Below are 20,073 nucleotides of genomic sequence, written 5' to 3'. Positions count from 1 at the left end.
GGGAAGAAATGTAATGTGAGCGCTGGTAAATATGATCCAAATATTCAAGAGTATAAAATAAAAGGTGTAAAAATGCATCAAGCAGCAAAAATTTCAAGTGGATAAATGACGCATGTGCTGCAAGTGGAAATAAGAAGATGATCAGAAACAGATGTGATATAATACAATCAAGGTGTGGTGTTCATATCATAATGATGGGTGAAGAGACTATGTAAAAAGATGTTATGAATAAAATAAAGTCCTAATGATCAAATACCAAGTGGGATATAAAAGTGAATAGATAATAATGGATGTGCAAAATGACAATGAATAAATAAATAAAATTCTTAATCAAATATATAGACAATAAAATATAAATAAATAAAGTCTTTGTGCCAACAAAGTGCTTCATACTCTGTGAACCGGTGAAAAATAATCACAATATATAGAGTCCATGTGCAATCAAAAAAAGAATAAATATAGTGATTGATGGTGATTATTTCAAATCAATAAAAGTGACTTTGGTGAAATCCAGGTGGTGTGATCCGGAGTGAGCAGAAATCCAAACAATGAGTGCAATGGCCGCTCACCTCACATTGCACCAATACAGGCGCTTAAGTTGGTATCCACTCCAGGGATGGGGATGATAGGTTCCTTCTTTTCTATTGGGGGCTTTATTGGGGGGAATCTCACGCCTTCTACTGACACAATGGGATACTCCCAGTTGCTCAAAAGAATAGATGCAAATCCATAGTGAAGTATGTAATCATTTCCGTTTATTGAAAAAAATATATCAACTAACAGGAATACGACAGCAGGCAGCCGCTATACTGCGGTAGCACAAACAAAGGGACTTCCGGTTTTCGGCCGTAAAATGGAAGTGACGTCACCCGGTATCCTCCCGACGCGTTGTGTCACAAAAACACGTGACGATCTCCGTAATATATAGCAGGATGGTAACCACGGAAACCATCTGCACAGGATTCATTTAACACTATCGATCCTAGACTAATTCCTACCGCTGGGTGGCTGCACATACAGCTAAAACAATTATATCAAGATGGCAATAAATAATTAATTCAGATAATTATGGTAGTAAATAGATATAGTGAAATATCTGTGAATATATATATAACAACATCTGTAAATATATTGAATATATAAAATCAGAACTAAATAATGCCCCATGTAAAGATGAATAAAATTAAATAAAATAAATTAAAAAAAAATGAAATAAGTCTTCTGTCATTATATAAGAAATATATGCAAATAGATATGTGTGGGGAGATGATGACCATTTAAATATCAAATAATTATGAATATGGGTATGAGAACAATAATGAGAGAGATGAAATAGGTAACAAATATAAAATATGTGAAAAGTCAATTAAAATTGTGAAAAATATAAAATGAATCAGATGCAATTCTCTGATCGAATGCGAATCAATGTTGAAAATCTCGATTAAAAATCGATCTTAAAAATAATAAAATTCCTTAAAATAATCTAAGATCTCTAAAAAATTAATCAGTAATAAAATATTAATGATAGAATATGAAGGGGCCTGAGAAAAAAAGGAGAGTGAAGAGAGAGGGATATTAATAATCTGAAATGAAACAGTTTAAATCAAATTCTATATTTAATCCCTGCGGTGAGAGTGTTTGCATTTCAAAAATCCATCGAGATTCTGCTTGACTCAATACTTTGACTTTATTACTCCCTTTCCAGTGGGGTTTGTACTTTTCTATTCCCCAAAAAAGTAGAAAAGAGGGATCCTTATTGTGTATATCTCCATAATGTTTGGAAACGCTATGCTTGGGGTAGCCTTTTTGAATATTTTGTATGTGCTCCTGTAGGCGCTTCCACAAGGGCCTTTTTGTTCTTCCTACATATTGGATGCGACATGGGCATTCCAATACGTACACTGCTCCTTCTGTTCGGCAGGATATAAATTTGTTTATTTTGTAAACTTTTCCTGTACTTGTTGATTTGAATTCCTCTCTCTTCTTTCTATTTTGTAGTGTTCTTTTGCAGGCATAACATTTTTTGCAGGGATAAAAACCTTTTTCATTAAAAAAACTAGAATATTGGTTTTGGGAGGATCCATTATAGCTTTGCTATAGTTTGGCGAAGAGTTGGTGCTTTTCTGTATATGAATTTTGGTTGCGTTGGTAGAAATTCAGCTAAAGATTTGTCTGTAAGTAAAACTTTCCAATGTCTTTTTATAATGGTTTCAACCTTCCTGTGTTGTATATTGTAATCCAGAACCAGAGGGGGATTATTTTTTAACTCATGTTTTTTATTTTGTTTGTTCTTATTATCTAGTAAGAGGTTTCTCTCTATATTTTTTACCTCATTTATTTGTTTGTTCTTATTATCTAGTAAGAGGTTTCTCTCTATATTTTTTTACCTCATTTATTTTCTGTTTGATAAAGGTGTTGGTATATCCTTTTTCTCTGAATCTCGCCCCCAGTACTTCAGCTTGATGTTCATAATCTTTAAGGTCTGTACAGTTGCGCCTAATGTGCATGAACTAACCTTTCGGTATGTTTATAAAACTTTATTTATTTTTTTGATTGCACATGGACTCTATATATTGTGATTATTTTTCACCGGTTCACAGAGTGTGAAGCACTTTGTTGGCACAAAGACTTTATTTATTTACATTTTATTGTCTACATATTTGATTAAGAATTTTATTTATTTATTCATTGTCATTTTGCACATCCATTATTATCTATTCACTTTTATATCCCACTTGGTATTTGATCATTAGGACTTTATTTTATTCATAACATCTTTTTACATAGTCTCTTCACCCATCATTATGATATGAACACCACACCTTGATTGTATTATATCACATCTGTTTCTGATCATCTTCTTATTTCCACTTGCAGCACATGCGTCATTTATCTACTTGAAATTTTTGTTGCTTGATGCGTTTTTACACCTTTTATTTTATACTCTTGGATATTTGGATCATATTTACCAGCGTTCACATTACATTTCTTCCCACTATTGGATAATATATTTATATATTTTTTTTTCTTGTCTGGTATACAAGCATCATGCATAGCTAATTTATTTATTTATTTATTTATTTATTCTTGTCACTGACCATTGATGCGTTTTTAACGTTTTATATGATTAATTTCTTAACTAACACCGGTTCACTTATTGACCTTTATAATAAATCATTACAATAATAAATCAAAATGCCAAATTCCCCAAAGAGAAAACCAGCATTAGCTGCGCTGATAAATATTATTGCAATATAAAGTCCATGCAAGTAAAAAGTCCATATTATGAACAAGGAAACAGCGGATACAAAGTCACTGATTGGTGAAACAAACACAGATGCAGGTTGCTGAAGCTAGATGTATAGCAGTCACCACACCTAGTGAAATCCTCTCCCCTTAAGAGTTGCACTCACCAAAAAGCAGATTTTCACAAGCTCATAGAACACATAATCCTAATCAGCCGGAATGAGTCTCCTGATGGGACACCTTCCTCACGACTGGCTGAACCTGATACTAGGCAGGCAGAGCTTGAAAAGGATCTCTCCAGATGGATGTGAAACCACCAATCAATCAATCATGAAAGAAAGGGAAGGATCGCTCATTGTGTAACTTGTAAGCTTTATTGATCCCTTATCGAACCCCCCTTCCACCAAATGCACTTACATAGACAATAAAATAATATTCCATGTCAAATCATTGTAGCATAAACGACAGCGGGACTTAGCGATCACCTGCATCTCCAACCGGGTAACCATCCCGCAGTGTATCCCCGATGTAGAGGAGGTAGTCACGCCCTTGCGCGTATCGTCATAGGACTTTGTCAGAGGGCATGGCCACACAGCGCGGTTCATACATATTTATAGGCTGGGCGAGAAGCCCTCCCATACACAAACAACTAATTCTCTACACGTGAATGGAAGACTAGTGATCTTACTCAACTGCTTCCCTAGTGGAGAGACTTAGCATAGCATACAATAGTAAACATAATAATATGCCTACAAAAGGGGAAATGCTGCTACGTTTAATTGAGTTGGCTCTATTCCTGTTCCGATCACTTAAGAGGATATACTCTCCCACCGCAAAGAACAAGAGGGCTGAAATATCGATACTTATTTGGTACCCATATTGATACCTATTCAGTACCAAAAAACCAGAACAATTGTCATTAAAACATATACATAAACATATAGCTAAAAAAGGCTAATGGGTAAAATGATGCATATCTTGTCAAACTGCAGATATAAATCATTCATAAATTTGAGACAAAGAGTGGATATCAAAGAGGTAAATGACATGAATCGTCTAGCATGAGTCTAGTCACGCCTTAATCAAGTCCTTAAACGTCCACACATTGATATCTTGTAAAGACATCACCACAGAGTGTTAGGGTCACCACAGCACTACACCTCCACCGTTGTGATGTAAAGGGGGGATGGCAACTCACCAGAAGCACTGGCCCACCTATTCTCATAGGACAGGCAAACAAGCTTATGTGTAATGGATCCCACTTAGAAGCGACTGCTGCTGCTGTTACTGGACATCAATCACTGCTGGTCTCGTGTGTCCCTTTTCCTCTCGATAATTGCTCAAATAGCACACATAAAGGGGAAAGAAGGAACCGCACTAGCGTGATATTGTTTTAACCACACAAATTTTAATTCCAAACAAACCCCGATAAAATGTTACTCACAAACGAAAAATAGCAATAAATCTTCAATGTCTCATAATGTCATGGTGCTACGGGTGCCGTAGTGGGCAATGTCGATCCTGCTCACCCTCTCCACGCTGGTGTTATGGACCTCCAAAGCCGCCGCTCGTGTCACCGTGCACTTCTGGTCGCCGTAAGGTTCATGCCCTGACGCGTTTCGTCATTTCCGACTTTCTCAAAGGGCGTGAACCTTACGGCACAGCGTCCGAATATATAGGAGTGCAGTGCTGATGATTTTGACACGGATACAAATACCCGCCCTCGTATGCAAATTAGTGCATTCAATAGTCCCGAGGGCAAGGGGCGGAAGTATGTAGGACCTCTCAGTGGGTCTAGTATGGGCGGAAGTAAAGGGGGGGAATGTGGTAGTGATGGACATAGAGCAATATAGGACAATGTGCCTTAACATCCTAAATAACAGAGAATGGTACAAACCAATAACGCAAGACCAAGTCAATACACTTCAAAAAGAATTTACACAATTATTGTTTAGAGCCTACCAAAAAGGAGTGATAAACAAAGACACATATCATGCGATTTTGGTTAAAAATCCAAAAACACCAACGTTCTATGCAACACCTAAGACACATAAAAGCCTCACAGCCCCCCCAGGCAGACCCATAATATCAGGGATAGGGTCTTATACTGAACCCCTCAGCCAATATATCGATATAATCTTGAGAGAACACGTTGTATCACTTCCATCCTATATCCAAGATACACCAGATTTATTGAAGAGACTGGAGGGATTATCTGTCCCACCTAATACCACACTAGTGGCGATAGATATTGAAGCCCTTTACAGTAGTATCCCCCACACAAAGGGCCTACAAACAATAAGAAAATTTTTGTTGGAACGCCCCCTCAAACATGGGGGACTGACCAACTTTGTGCTGGATGGCCTCCATTCTATATTGACGGGAAATGCCTTTGTCTTTGACCGCTCCCACTACCTCCAGGTGCAGGGGGTAGCGATGGGGACCTCCTGTGCCCCGTCCTATGCCAACCTGTACCTGGGGGGGTGGGAGCGGACTCTTTTTTCTGACGACGGCCTTTCCTGTCACTTTCCGCACGTCCTCCTCTGGCTCCGCTACATAGACGATGTGTTTATGTTATGGACGGGGCCAGAGGAGGACCTGCAGAAATTCCTCATTGCCCTCAATACCAATCAATATAACCTCAAATTCACTCATCAAAAAAATCACACATCCATACCCTTTCTAGATATAACTATATCTATTACAAATACTGGGAAAATCGAGACAACCTTGTACCGCAAACCAACCGCAGGTAACACTGTGCTACATGCACAAAGCTTCCACCCAAAACAACTGGTGAGAAGTATACCATACTCTCAATACCTACGACTGCGACGCATATGCTCAAGTGAGGGGCAATTTCGAATGGAGGCCAATAACCTACGTAATAGATTGTTGGAAAGAGGCTATACAACCACAACACTACGTAAGGCCTTCAATAGAGCGTGCCAAAAAACGAGGGAAGAAATTCTGTTCAATAAAAAAACTAGGAATAAGGAGGAAAATGTACGTATTGTCACCTCATATCACAAACAGCATCAAACAGTCCGAAATATCCTGCAACAACACTGGTATCTGCTCAGAAATGATGACATTCTGAGCAAATATCTAAAAGAGTATCCAGAAATAACATACAAAAAGGCAAGATCAATTAGGGACCAAGTAACTAAAAGTCACTTTGAGGATAAAAGGGCTATAGAAGAAGAAAATATATCGGGTACCTGGCGATGTGGTAGATGTGATTTCTGCGATTGGATATACGAAAATCAATCCCTCTATTTACCCAACAACCAATTATATACAATTAAACATTATGTGGATTGCCAAACCATAGGCATAGTATACATTATGTTCTGTGAGTGCGGCGCCTACTATATAGGCAAAACCAAGAGACAGTTTTGGCGCCGCATCAAGGAACATATAGGGTACGGTAAAAATAACCTCCTATCTACGCCTATTGGAAGACATCTTGGCGTCTACCACAAAAATAACACCAGAGTGATCAAATTCGCCGCCCTCGAACGGATTTTAGAAAATCCAAGAGGGGGCGAATTTGATAAAATTATACTCCAACGAGAGGCTAGATGGATTTATAACCTCAAGGCCACCACAAGTCCAGGCTTGAATGAGGCTCTTAGCTTCAAACCATTCCTCTGAATTGGTATATATATATATAAAAAAAATCTTAATTGCTGCTGTGATATCTGGTGACAATGACAAACTTCAACTTCCCAAATGATCCAACAAAATCTGCACCCAAAAAGATGCCACCATACCATCATAAGGCATATACATACTTGCCTCCTGTCTTCCTCAGATGATGATCCGCAGTTACGTAGTAAAATTGCAATAATGGATACAAGATCTAACACTTCAGTAATTTTTCTAATAATTCTTTAAATTGAATACTCCTCTCATTTGGGTCATCTTAACCCACCCCCCTGCACACAATATAGGCATAATAACCCAACCAGGATGTAATAGATGTCCGCCAAAACGCTCATAAGATGAGTGGTCCTATTCATCACCATCTTAACCACTATAAATATATATATAAAAAAATACAAATAGTGGTACAACAAATAAACTGTCATAAAAACTCCTCTACAAAATAATTTATGATAAAAAAATGAAAGAATATTTCTTGATGACAGAAACAAAAATGAAAATGGTGTAATTGTTTAAATAGAATTGTTTATATACTGTATTGCATAACAAGATGTGTCGCTATTTGGCCGTGATGGCTTTGATCACGGGTATATTCATCTGCTTAGCGGTGTAGGGTACCTCCTCTGGGTACAGTTCAGCACCATGTCGGGGGTGGGGGGGGCCTCTTGGAGGCGACAGGGCGGCGATGACCCACCCCTTCCGGGTCGTTGGTGAGCACCCTGCGCCTCCATTGGCTCCCTCTTACCTCCGACATGAGACACGTTCCATTGAACGTCATATCCGGCGACGACCGATGACGCACATCCGATGCGCCGCGGCCGACGTTGAACACCTGCGCTGATTAGCAGCCGGTGTGCTGACCCTATTTAGACCACAGACCACCAGGGAGCAAGATGAGGCGGCTGGAATATGAATGTGGACGTAATAGCATGTGAGTACACAGACCCTTTGTGAGAAATAGAGCCAGAATATACTGCATTCCTGAATAAGATTTGTACTACTTACTAGCATAGCTAATACCAACAGAACATATGTTTACTTTCCATCTTTAGCACAAATCGGTCTGTTTTACTACTACCATTTGGATGAGAGTCTATCCAATTCCCTAGAATAACAAGATATCAGAGACTATCTATAACAGTGACATCTTTTTGTCTGATGTATAAGAATACAAGTCATTTGTAAGTATATATAGATAGAGAAAACCTCTTCCCCCCTTCCCCCCCCCTCCCCCTGAAGTAGAGTGGGTGGGGCCTCTTGGGAGATCATGTTATCTGATAAAATTGAATTTCTTGGACTTGCACTGACACCCTGTCCTCTGCCTCTTTGAGGTATACAGAGATAAAATACCAGTAAACATATACCCATATTATATCGTATATCTGTGATTATATATATGCACACCAACCATCTGCCTCTGTTCCCCCCCTTCCCCATCTCACTCTCCTCTCCTTCCCACCCCTTTTTCCATTTTTATCCCTTATTCCTCTCTTTTCTTTTACCTTATCCTTCTTCATCTAACCCCTACCCCGCCCCGTTTTCCCCTCCCTTCCCCCCTCTCCTCCCCCCCCCCTCTTTTTTTTCATTCCTCACTCCCTTCCCCTCTACCTCCCCCCACTCCCCTCTCGTACTTTATTTCTTACTTTGGTGTGACATATCTATATCACAGAACGGCGCATAAATATGCTCACGTACATGCCCTGAGAAAGGGAGGTACATATTATAATATAATTGAGGAATCCTAGTACAATATAAATACCAACATACTGTTATTACAATAGAAATACCAACATACTGTTTTACATTCAGGTGTAAGACGCTCAGGCGATCCACATATCATTCTCCATCCAGCCGTCCTACCTGTTCCCATATCCATCAAATATAGTTCAAGGTAATTATCATAGTGTGATAGAATATTCTACAACAGATGTCAAAATTCTATTATTTCCTCTAAAAATACTCTAAATATAAATTTTAAAAAAACAACAAGGAAAACAATATAAATGTTACTTGATAATTTACCAATTCAGGTGGTCGTGGTCTGAGGTGCTCAGCCATTGAGCTCAGCCCCCGGTCGTACGGTATCCTGCACTGCATCTTGAGGAGGTGGGTTTACCAGTTCTTCTATTGTCCTCGTAGCCACATGGCGACATATATGCATATGTAATAAACATCTATGTATGTTAATACGATTGTAAATGTATGCATTTTTGTATATATATATATATATGTATAAATGAATAATGTATGATATGCTTCTGTTTCATTAAGAGGTCATTTCATCATCTGAGGTCCTGATGAAGCGCAAATGCGAAACGCGTTGACTATATCAGATTGGTATAACAACCACAATCCTCACCTATTGCCAAGAATGCTTGCATATCAACTTTGAATGTATAAGAAACTATATATATGTCAACATTTGCATAGTGCTCTTTGTTTTCTTTTAAAACTTTCTTAATTATTAAAGTAAATTTTTTTAAATCAATAAGTGTGTTCACTCAGTATGTGCCCATAAAGTCCGCCAACAGATGCTTGGACAACGTTTTGTTGTACCATTCATTTTCTCTTTTCTTTGTACTTTTTCATAATATTTTTTTACCCTTGCTGCCATGGAGGTTATAAAATTCCTCAAATCTAGGAAACTAGATTTTAAAGAGATTTTTAAACAAAATGTGGTACCCCCGGTAGACGAGGATCTTTCCATTTTGTTAAAATCATTGTCCTTAACTTTAGAGAAACAAGTACGAGCCTGGTGGGACATTTCTACAACAGAATTGTACCTATCAGAAGGACTTGTAAGTAGAGGTTTGAGATGGGATTTAGCCCCCCAGGACGGCCTGGAGGACGGTGAATCTATGAAAGAATGGTTGGATTTCTTCCACCAGGCTGGCATGGATCTCCAATCCCTACTTTTAAAACGCAAAAAACGGAAAATGGAATTGATTAACAACAAAATAAAGGATTTAAAAGAAAAAATAGATAATGTGGTGGGAACAAGAGATTTGAAAGATTTTAATGAAACAACACAAAAGAAATTAGATAAAATAGATAAGGATATTCAGAAAAAGAAGGTTAAGAAATACAATAGAGATAAGAGAGACTTTGAGAATAAAATCATTTATAAATGGCAGGTGGAAACCACCAATATTGAGATACAGGAAACTCAAATTGAAGAATCAGGGGGTGCAGGGGCAGTATCTAATGCTCCAGACACACCTATTCGGAGTCACACGCCTAAGAGACCCCCTAGAAACCAGTGGGAATCTAGAGATGCCACTCCAAATTGGAGACAACATCAAGGCAATTGGAATTCCTATGGTTCTGAGAACAAACAGTGGACTGAGGTCCCCCAAAGGGGGAAATCCAATAGGGGATTTGGTAATGGAAGAAGGGGAAGAGGCAAAAGTGGAACAACTGCCTATCCACAATTTAGTGGTTATCCCAATCCTAATGTCATACATAATAACTATTACCAACCCCCGGTGGAGTATGGAACATCAAATGGCCAACCTTCAAGGGGGGGGGCTTTTTTAGGGAGAGGGAGGGGACGGGGGAGACGCCGCCCCTTCCCACACCCACACTCAGGGGGAATAGGAAGACCGGTGGAAAACAACACACAAGAAGAGGAGTCCGGGCTGGACGAAGGGTCCAGCACAAGAAAAAGGAGAAGGGAACTCTAAATCAAGGGATCTTTAATCTGAGTCAAGTCGAATTGACCCAGAAAGAATTATATGTTCTGGACCAGGGATTAAAATGTGCACCTAAATGGGCTGTTAATAAATTTAATGTGTACATCGACACTCATAAGTACATCAGAAAATTGAACCTGAAAAAGTACTTCTTGAATAACCCCATCACCTCTGTAAGCAATGTGAATGGGGGGGGGGGGGTATGTTGAACAGTGGTTTGAAAAACAAATCCATCATGAACCCCCAAGTTAATAATAATCATTATGTTGAAGTCTTTAAAAATTCAGTACTTGATGATTTGCAAGAATTAATACCCAATAAAAAAATCCAGAACAGTATGAGGCATATTACAGAAGGTCTTGAATCCTTGGAGAAGAGGAAAGAAATTATCATCAGACCAGCTGATAAGGGAGGAGGAGTGGTAATACTGGATAAAAGTTTTTACCATCAACAATTGTCCAGTATGCTCAATGATGAGAATACCTATATCAAGCTATCTGCTGATCCGACCTCAAGGTTTGATGAAGAACTCAAAAGCCTGGTAGAGTTTGGCTACAAGACACATGCTTTAACAAAGAAGGAGAGAAGATATTTGACTCCTAGTGTCTGCAGGATCCCCACAATATACACGCTCCCAAAAATACATAAGGACGTGAAGTGTCCTCCAGCATGCCCTATAGTCAATGGTATTGGGTCCGTGACCGCCAGGTTGGGCCAATACCTTGACAAATTCCTTCAACCGAATGTGTTGACCACCAGAGCCTTTCTAAAAGATACAAAGGACCTGTTGATATCGCTGGATGATGTGTTGTTGAGCGAGGATGCGTCGGCCTTCTTGGTGACGGCCGACGTGTCCTCGCTCTATACCATCATCCAGCATGATGATGCTCTTTTGGCCCTGAATTGGGCTTTAAGCAAAAGGGATGAAATCCCGTTTGAGCAAAAGAAATTCATTCAGAAATCCCTGGATTTTTGTCTCTCCCACAATTATTTTTGGTTTCAGGATTGTTTTTATAGTCAAAAGACAGGTGTCGCCATGGTAGCGAAATTTGCCCCCAGCTTGGCGAACATCTTTATGGCCGAATGGGAGGACAAATTTGTTTTTAACCAGCGGAAGAATGAATTATGTTATTATAAAAGGTTCAATGATGATATCCTGTTTATCTGGGAGGGCTCTGAGGAATCCCTTTTGTTATTTATGTCTCATTTAAATTCGAATTCCAACAACATTAAGTTGGAGTTTCATTGGAACAGGACAAGTATACAATTTTTAGATGTGACCATTTTTAGACATTTTAAAGGGTTTGCTACAAAGGTCTTTTTTAAACAAACAGATCGCAACAGTTATCTGTCAATCATGAGTGGTCACCATCCCACATGGTTAAAAAACATACCAAGGGGCCAACTCATGAGGGTTAAGCGTAACTGCACGTTTGATGATGATTTCTTGACACAATCAGCAGTGATTAAGGAGAGGTTTCTTCAAAAAGGTTATGAAGAGGAAAAGTTGAAAAAGGAAACCCCCTTGGTTTGGTGGGACTTTATAGGTAACAGTAGAAATCTCTCAAGAGAAGAGTTATATAAAGTAAAAGGTGAAGTTTATTTTGAATAAATGTGGGTTATGACAGAAAAACATCATATCCATATAAACATATAATCATGAACTAAAGAAAATCATGAATGATACAATACAGTCACAGGTACAAAGCAGAGTCCTTTTGAACTAAAGAATATCATGAATGATACAATACAGTCACAGGTACAAAGCAGAGTCCAACGCGTTTCAAAACATTGTTTAGTACACAAATCTTCCTCAGGGAATCTGCATATATTCCTGAAATGCATAATTAAATATAAATTCCAAGAAAAAACAAAAATATACATTTTACAATAATGTTTTTACATTGAGACAGTATTATTTGCATCTGCGACAAAACACATTACCCTGAATTTACCATAGAAAACCTCTTCTGGTTTGTCAGGGGTGCCCCCAAACCATCCTCCTATGAGGTACCACCCCATGGGGAAAGAGAGCCCTCCAACAGTAGGAGATAAAGCTGGAGCATAAGAAAAAGAGAAAGGAATGAAAAAGGATGAGAAAAAGAACTTCCAGATGGAATACCATAGTTACATAGTTACATAGGGCCTGATTCATAGTACGGCGAATTGGTGTTTCGGCGGGATTTTGCGAACCGGCGAATTTTTAAGTCTGAAAGTGGTATTCAAAGAACGGCGGGCGGAAAATAACGCCAACTGTGAGATTCATTAAGATCAACTAATGTCAGGACTGGACTTAAAAACAGTCCAGCTAAAAGGTGGACTAATTTTTTCAAAATCACAAAATATGTCAGGAAAAAAATAAAAAATGTGTGGGAAAGATGTGTTATATGATTTTGAGCTAAACTGCTTTTAAACTGTGTGAAAATGTTAAGTAGAAAAAAAGATATTAATAAAAGTGTAAAATGCAAATATAGCTCCAGAGTCAATTTCTGGCAGATAGCCCATGTGAGCATGCTCCAAACCAAAAACAAGGCTGAAAATAACGTTTTTGAAAACGTTAGTGGGAGTTTTATTGAATTTGCGGCAAATACCGCCGCAAATTCGCGGCAAATACCGCCGCAAATTCGCGGTAAAACGGCGCTATTCCGGCGCTAATAAATTTTTTTTTTTTTTATTTTTTTTTTGCACATATCTATGTATGTCTATATATATATATATATATATATGAATCACAAAAAAATATATATCTATACATAAATATATATATATATGTGTGTGTGTGTATATATATATAAACACACACACAAATATATGTATATATGTATATATATATATATATATATATATAATATAGATAGATAGATACCCAAAAATAATTATATGTATATATATATCTATATATATATATATATATATATATATATGTTTTATTTATTGATTTGCCTATGTGTATATATATATATATATATATATATATATATATATATATATATATATGAAAAGGAACACTAACACGGCTCCTCCCCGAAAATTAAACATTGTATATGTGTGAAATTAATATATTTTTGGGTTGGTTAGACATAGAATGTAACAATAATATATGTTTTTTTGCATATGTGTGTATATATATATATATATATATATATATATATATATATATATATATGCAAAAAAATATATATTATTGTTACTTCCTATATCTAACCAACCCCAAAAATATATTAATTTCACACATATACAATGTTTCATTTTTGGGGAGAAGCCGTATTAGTGTTGCTTGTCATATATAACAACATACAGTTGTAGGTAGTTCAGGGATTCGAACACCCAAATACACTGTTGCAAGGCAGCGGTGCTAACCACTTAACTACCTATAGCTACGACATTTTTTTCAAAGCATGTGTGATTTGTACTTTAAAAAAAAAAAAAATTATATATATATATATATATATATATATATATATATATATATATATATATTCTATTTAGACCCAAAAATAATTTTTATTTATTAAAATTTTTTGATGGACTAATTGAATCAAACTATATTAATTTTTAGAGCCCATTCACATTAGCGCGACTTGTCAGGCGACTTGTCAGCCTGACAAGTCGCGGTATGTCGCGGTCCATTGAGTAGTACAGGACCCGTTCTAATAGGAGCGACACAAGTCACTCTGACATAGAAAAAGGGTCCTGTACCACTTTGGGGCGACCTCGGAGCGACTTGCATAGACTTCCAGTATGTGAAGTCTCTGCAAGTCGCAGTGCACAGCGGTGCACGCGACTTCACAGGTCACCCCCCGAAGTCGTGTCGCCTCAATGTGAATGGGCTCTTAAGGTGCCAGTGCATGTATGCTTGGTATAAAGATAACAAGAAACAAAAAAAAAACCTCAAAGACCACAATTCCCATATAATTAACCTAGTTTAGTGAAACTGTATAAAATCAACTAATTTTTTAAAATAATCCTGCATGCTGGAAATTATATATAGGTGTTTAAAACATTTATTTCTGTGAAAAATTAGTATTTTAAACTTAAATTGATAGGCTAAGAAACTATCAGTGGCATATATTATGAAATAAATGTAACAAAGTGATTATGTTTGTGTAAATTGTGTTTTGCAAAAATGTTGCAAATATGTATTGAGCTTGAGCTTGATTAAATAAACTGACCAAAATATCTAAGTGGTTAGCACAGCTGCCTTGCAACAATGTATTTGGGTGTTCAAATCCCTGAACTACCTACAACTGTCTGTTGTTATATATGACAAGCAACACCCAAAAAATAAAACATTGTATATGTGTGAAATTAATATATTTGTTGAGTGGGGAGCCATATTAGTGTTGCTTCCTATATAGAGCCACATTACACTCTGAAAAATAGCAGTGTTTGAGCTTGCAAATCTGAGAATTTGCAAATTGATTGAACATATGCAGTGCAACCCCAGAACTCAGAATTCAACAACCCAAAAAAAAAAAAAAAGATATATATATAAAAAATTACTACATCAAGTCAACACACATAGGAAATGCTTTCAATAATCTCAGAATGAGCACAAAGTGGCTTTTTCATTTAGACTAATGGGCCATACACACTATAAGATTTTCTGAAGATTTTTTCCTTTAGATTTACCAAAACCAGATAATATGAGGTCAAACCTAAACACTTTCAATTTGTATGCAATCTGGCAGGCCCTTGCACTACATAGAAAAGGTAAATCTGAAGGAAAAAGTCTTCAGAAAACCTTATAGTGTGTATGGCCATACATGATCCAATTTTCTTACAATTTTCTGTCCAATTTTCTTGAAATTTACCTTCAAGTATGTAGTACAAAGGCTTGCCTAATTGGATACAAGTGAAAGTGTTGTTTAGCTTTGACATCACATTATGTGGTTTGTGGTTAATCTATCAGAAAATTGTACAACAAAAATTGAACATGTATGGCCATACACACTATAAGATTTTCCGAAGACTTTTTCCTTCAGATTTACCTTTTCTATGTAGTGCAAGGGCCTGCAATATTGCATACAAATTGAAAGTGTTTAGGTTTGACCTCACATTATCTGGTTTTGGTAAATCTAAAGGAAAAAGTCTTCAGAAAATCTTAAGCCCCGTACACACGTACTGATCGTCGGCCGAACGATCGGCTGTCTTTTGTCCAGGGCTGTCCTGTCTGTTGAAAACTGCAAAAGACTGCACACGAATTTTGTCGGCCAACAACAGACGACTGCAGAAGTGATGTCATGTGATGGTTAACTTTCCCTGTGTTTTTTCTTTTCTGAGCATGCCCAGTCTTGCAAATCAGCCGATTGTCGGCCGAATTCTGTACTGACTGGCGAACAATCGGCCGTTCTGGTGTTGGCCAACAAAAATTTTAATGCCTGCACGACAGATTCTGTTCGGCCGAAAATGCGCTGTCGGCTGTCGGAAGCATCATACTAACACGCCTACAATCGGCCGATCGGTCGTCGGCCGAATATTTACGGCCGAAGATCGGTACGTGTGTACGAGGCTGAAAAATTGGGTTTGGATCTACTTTGGAGGTTCAATAGTCGTGTCTGCCACCATCCCAAAAATTGTTTGTGGTATTTGTGGTGCCTCAAGTCAAGGTGGGATTTTAAGGGCAGGAGTAAGGGGGATGATCGAAAGTAGTATAGTAGGTAAAAATTTATTTACAAGGTATGAATATAAATTAAATACAAACATTCATAGTAAAAAATGGGTAAAGGCCCATTGTGCCAGTGAAAGAGGAAAAGTTCAGGTGTGATAACAAGTGAAAATATGTGACTTGAGTTGATTTTGGTGATCCTGCTCTGCTGATTCTCATGTCAGAAGACCGGAATAGACGCAGAGGAGGTAACCAATCGGTTAATCCGACATGTTTCGGCCAACTACGGCCTTTATCAAGGATCTGTCACCGATTCTAAAGTAATCAAAGAGATATATGGTATCAAGTAATGGCAATTGAAGAGAACCATAATTGTAAGGCAAAAGCGCACAATATGTGAGTACATACATTTTTGATATATGTCCACTTCCTAAGGTTGAGCCTTCCCGGAGTTTCTCCAGGAGCTGCGGGAACAATATGCTGTGAGGGTGAGATAAGTAGTTGACTGAGTATACAAGCAAGGGGAACCAATGGTTGACTAATGAATAAGGTAATAATGATTACTTGCTGGGCAGAAAATTCTGATCCAGGGATCCAAATTAGGATTAGGTATATGTCAAAAGCTTCCACATGATTGGTTCTGAGATCTGGTGAAAATATGGTAAAGTTGCCAAGAGTAGGTAATTTTATTAGAGTATGGGTGCATTTAACCATGAAAGTAATTTGGACTCATTTCCAGAAAGGTTTCCAGAGTGGTCCTAGGGGACTTGGTAGGAGAGATCTAAGAAAGCTCTCCTCCAAGTAAAACTTACATTTTGATGTGGAATTAGCAAGGTCACAGCATGAGGGCTCCGGGTCCGCCTTCTCCCTCGGTCAGAGAGAGACTGGCAGGCTCAGAGTGTTCCCCGGCCTATAAGGGCAGTCGCGCATGCGCAGTGAGCGCTGCGTGACGCTGTCTGGTGTTGTCCATGCGCGGTGTGGAGAGCTTTTGACATATACCTAATCCTAATTTGGATCCCTGGATCAGAATTTTCTGCCCAGCAAGTAATCATTATTACCTTATTCATTAGTCAACCATTGGTTCCCCTTGCTTGTATACTCAGTCAACTACTTATCTCACCCTCACAGCATATTGTTCCCGCAGCTCCTGGAGAAACTCCGGGAAGGCTCAACCTTAGGAAGTGGACATATATCAAAAATGTATGTACTCACATATTGTGCGCTTTTGCCTTACAATTATGGTTCTCTTCAATTGCCATTACTTGATACCATATATCTCTTTGATTACTTTAGAATCGGTGACAGATCCTTGATAAAGGCCGTAGTTGGCCGAAACATGTCGGATTAACCGATTGGTTACCTCCTCTGCGTCTATTCCGGTCTTCTGACATGAGAATCAGCAGAGCAGGATCACCAAAATCAACTCAAGTCACATATTTTCACTTGTTATCACACCTGAACTTTTCCTCTTTCACTGGCACAATGGGCCTTTACCCATTTTTCACTATGAATGTTTGTATTTAATTTATATTCATACCTTGTAAATAAATTTTTACCTACTATACTACTTTCGATTATCCCCCTTACTCCTGCCCTTAAAATCCCACCTTGACTTGAGGCACCACAAATACCACAAACGTGTGTACGAGGCATTATAGTGTGTATGGCCCATTAAGCTGACCATACATGTTCAACTTTTGTTGTACAATTTTCTGGTAGATCTACCACAAAACACATAATGTGAGGTCAAAGCTAAAAAACACATTCACTTGTATCCAATTAGGCAGGCCTTTGTACTACATACTTGAAGGTAAATTTCAAGAAAATTGGACAGAAAATTGTAAGAAAATTGGAACATGTATGGCCAGCCTTAAGCCTCGTACACACTGACCAATTGTCGGCCGTAAACATTAGGCCAACGACCAATTGGCCGATTGTAGGCTTGTTAGTATGATGCTTCCGACAGCCGACATCGCATTATCGGCCGAACAGAATCTGTCATGCAGGCATTAAAATTTTTGTTGGCCAACACCAGAACGGCCGATTGTTCGCCAGTCAGTACAGAATTCGGCCGACAATCAGCAGATTTGCAAGACTGGGCATGCTCAGAAAAGAAAAAACACACGGAAAGTTAACCATCACATGACATCACTTCTGCAGTCGTCTGTTGTTGGCCGACAAAATTCGTGTGCAGTCTTTTGCAGTTTTCAACAGACAGGACAGCCCTGGACAAAAGACGGCCGATCGGTCGGCCGACGATCGGTACATGTGTACGAGGCATTAGTCTAAATGAAAAAGCCACTTTGTGCTCATGCTGAGATTATTGAAAGCATTTCTTATGTGTGTTGACTTGTAAGAAACTTGGATCATGGATGGCCAGCCAAACACTCATTCATTAGTGAACTGGTGATTTTGGTTTAGGAACCAACAGACCCAATTAATTACTTTGCTGGGCGTTTCTTATACTGGGTGGGTGTAGTTTAACCAAGGTTATATAAAGGGATGTATGAGATCATATCATTTGGCCTGTGGAAGGGCCACAGGTCTTTATGTCCGAATTTGCTTTTGGGGGGGGGGGGGGTTTGCTGGCATGCCTAATGATCCATATTGCAGTAAGTGTATTCTGTTGGATGAATACTTTTCATGCTCTAACTGTTTGGTATAGTTTTTGCAAAGTGTGTCTTTATGTACTCTATACATGTTTTTTTTTATTTTCATGCCTCTGTGTAGCTGTATGTTCTACTGATTTGATGGTATTTAAATGAAAAGGCAGGCTCATGGAAACAATTAACATAAAAGTATGTTGGGTATGTTTTATGCTTAATACTAAGGTGTCTACAACTTATTTTGCTTGACTTTTGGATATTGTAAGCTCTATCTATCCATCATATGTTGTATCTTTTTGCACTGTAATTTGAATAAAAATTACTTGATTTGGGGGTTTTGGGGGGGGGGCATTTCACATGCTTGCTTGAGTGATTACTGATGTTTTATACATGTTCAATAAAGCTTATATGTGTGTGTGTGTGTGTGTGTGGGGTGGTGTGTGTGTGGGGTGGTGGGGGGGTTAAATTGTAAGAAAAAATTAAAGTGTTTATGTATATATTTAGCTAAAAATATATAAATTAAGGAATAATACAAAATTTCCATTCAGTCGCTGTGGATGAATGTAACCAAAACATTTAATAAAAAAATCACTAAAAATGATTACTAAATAAAATATTGCTACAGCGCTCACTCGCCTTTTTAGTTGGCTTAGGTCAGTGATGATGAACCTTGGCAACACAGGTGTTTTGTAACATTTCCCATGATGCTCACCTACACTGCAGAGTACATGAGCATTTTGGGAAATGTAGGGCAAAAACATCTTGGGGGGGGGGGGGGGTTAAGGTTTACCATCACTGGCCTAGGTAAAACATTTCCAATACATTTTAGTTGTCTGTGTGCGCCATTTTTAAAATAAAGCAAAATCTCTTTACAATAAATTGCAAATGGCACATTGGCGTTCGCCCTGGACCAGAAATGACACCAAATTGGCTTGCACACATTCCAGCAAGTGGTCACAATCAACTGGCTAATCATGGTGAGGGCCACTTTCAGCTGTGAAGAAATGGCATTCATATGCAAAGTAAGTGTGTGTGTGGGGGGGGGTCTGTGCTTGTAATCAGAGCATTGATTACCAGTGCAGACCCTTGGGGGATGCCACCAGGGATGCCCACCCATGCCACCATTGATGCCAATCAGTGCTCAGGGAACCTGTTAGTGCCCTCCTCATCAATGCTGCCCATCATAACCATCTTTCAGTGCTGCCCACCAGTGCCAATCATTGCCCATCAGTGCCACCTATCAATGCCCATC

This window comes from Pelophylax lessonae (assembly GCF_965119305.1).
Source record: "Pelophylax lessonae genome assembly, chromosome: 3".
Lineage (NCBI taxonomy): Eukaryota > Metazoa > Chordata > Amphibia > Anura > Ranidae > Pelophylax > Pelophylax lessonae.
This window is presented reverse-complemented; position numbering follows the sequence as displayed.